Raw genomic sequence first — 2,634 nt, 5'->3', positions numbered from 1 at the left:
CATCCTTCGCGTATGCCTCGAAATCGCTTCCCTCGGCCCTTATCCTTGTTGCCTTTTCCACGGTCCCTCGGATGCTTCATCTTTCACCGGACTCGAAGCCATCAAGCTGAGTCATCTGTGTATCCTGCAAACCTGCACACTCACATACACATATCAAATAATGAGGGTAATCCTAACTTAAATCCTTTACCCAAACACCAAAACACATGGTCACACCGACCATTAGGATTGCTCCAATAGGATCCTCCTCCTGCCCTCTTCTCTCCCTTGGATAAGCAGTTATTAATATTGCCGGATTTGGAGCTACGGGAAATGTACCGCCAGTATTGACTTACTGTTGTTGCTACAATAGTTTCTGCACTCTGGCATTGATGAGTAATTTCAAATCTTCTTGCGTCATAGTTATGGTGTTAGGTTTTCCAGCTTCTTCCATCTCGTATCTTCAGATTCAGGTGAAGATTCCTACAAACAACGCTAAATTTGATCTTGTATGAAATCTATGAGATGGTGCGCTGGCTCCAATGAACTAGGGTTTCAAGGACAATGAACTCCTGAAGATTCGAAAGAACTCCTCAACGATCTAGACTTTTAATCAGCAAGTGTCTGGTTTTTCATGACCCACTTGGATTTTTCCCTTACCAACTTCTTGTTGGGCTTCCAATCACTAAGTTTTCAGTCCTCCGTTACCCACTTAGAATTTTCCCTTGCCAACTTTCCTTTAGAACTTTTGAACACCAAGTGTTAAGTCCTTTGTGATCCACTTGGACTTTTTCCTTGCCAACTTTCCATTGAACTTTCGACATCGTCAAGTATTTGGTCAACCTTAACCTACTTGACATCTTATTAACATATTGATCAAACATCGAAATCCAAACTTAAGTTTGATCAACCTAATCAACCTTGACCTAAGGACGATTACACCAATACTTCTTTCTAACTACTCTTACAATTTCATCTTTTAACGAATTATCTATAATAATACTCATTTCATTTCTTGTTTTACTCTTTCTTGTGTGTCATAACTTAAAATTTGAGTATTTTCTCATCTTTGCCTTGTCACCTACCCATTTTATTTCTTGTGCACATAAAATACTAATTTTTCTTTTAATCATCATATTTATCACCTCCATTGATTTACCAATGAGTGTTTTTATATTCCATGTTCTAAATCTTAGACTATTAGTTTTCTTATAATATTTATTTTATCTAATTTATGGTGTGAAAACTCTTGCTTATTTAATATTACACATAAGTTTTCATGGAGATATAGTGATTTTTGTCGATACGTTACAATCGAACCTTGCAACATGAACTCTTGTACATTTATCACTACACTCGAGTTCTATAAATGTAGTAATCATTATCAAGATATTACAATTGGATTTTGTAACATATTCTTTTCAAGGAACAACTTAGAATTAACATAATTATTTAATGGACTTATTCATTAAATATTTATCATAGTTTAATGCTAACTGATAATCTAACATGGATTTAAAATTTATCTAAGAGAAACATGTTTTTTTAGATATTAAAATGATTATGAGCAACAATTCAGATTAAATATCATAAACGTTATTGTCTTTGTTTTTAATACAAATATAAAGTTAAAGTCGAGTCATTTAATATACGAGTAGAGTATTACAAAATAACATTATCTTTGTCTATAATACAAATCTAAAATTAAATTGTACTTATTTCTTTACACATTATATAATTCTAAATAATTATTCGCATTTAACTAAGCATATTATATTAATTTTCCGTTTTATATAATTTACTTAATTAAATTAATAGACTAAATGAGCCGTAAAAGACTAAAATAGGATGCAATAAAACAAAATATAATTTGTAATGAGTTGGATGTAAAAGATGGACGACTGAAAATCAAAGTTAACAACAAATTAAATCAAGATTGAAATGATTATTAGAGGAGTCCTGGGAGTCAATTAGTATTGCAGGATAGAGTCACTGAATACGAATGGGAAATGGGAAGGACAACCAGTGAGTTATGGGAACTTAAAAGGAGTTGCACGACATTGTGCAAATGAAATTAGGACGGAAAGAGCTACAATTTGCCTGCAGAGTTAGCCGGCAGGGGGTAGCGAGAGGCAGATGCTAAATTGGACGGGAATGGACCGAGCTAGCAATGAGCATCATAAAGTGAAATGTCATCATATGGAAATCGACTATGAGGTAGGGTCTAGGGATATATAAACAGAGGAACTAGGATTAGCCGGATTATGTTAATTTTGCCCTCCTTGAAATGTTCTTTCGACTGATGTAAATTTTTTTTTTGGGTACCGTTTATCCCACTTATGTTGATTAATACAGGAGTGGCCGGTTTGATATTAAAAAAACTTTCTACGGATAAATTAAAAAATGCTCATAATAAATAATCTATAAATTTAATATTTTTACATCAATCATCTATTAAAAAAAAATCATTCATTAATTTGTAAAGATTGAGACTCAAGACATCTAATAAAAACAGACATCTTCTGTATATCATTGCCCTAGTCTGTCTTCTGTATCATTGCCCTAGAGTGACTGATGTAAACACTTGTGTGCAGATGAAATGGTATCACTTGTTATAGTGGGCCGAGTAGTTATTGACAAGGTATAGGGAAGTTG

Source organism: Zingiber officinale, chromosome 10A, assembly GCF_018446385.1.
Source record: "Zingiber officinale cultivar Zhangliang chromosome 10A, Zo_v1.1, whole genome shotgun sequence".
Taxonomy (NCBI): domain Eukaryota; kingdom Viridiplantae; phylum Streptophyta; class Magnoliopsida; order Zingiberales; family Zingiberaceae; genus Zingiber; species Zingiber officinale.
This window is presented reverse-complemented; position numbering follows the sequence as displayed.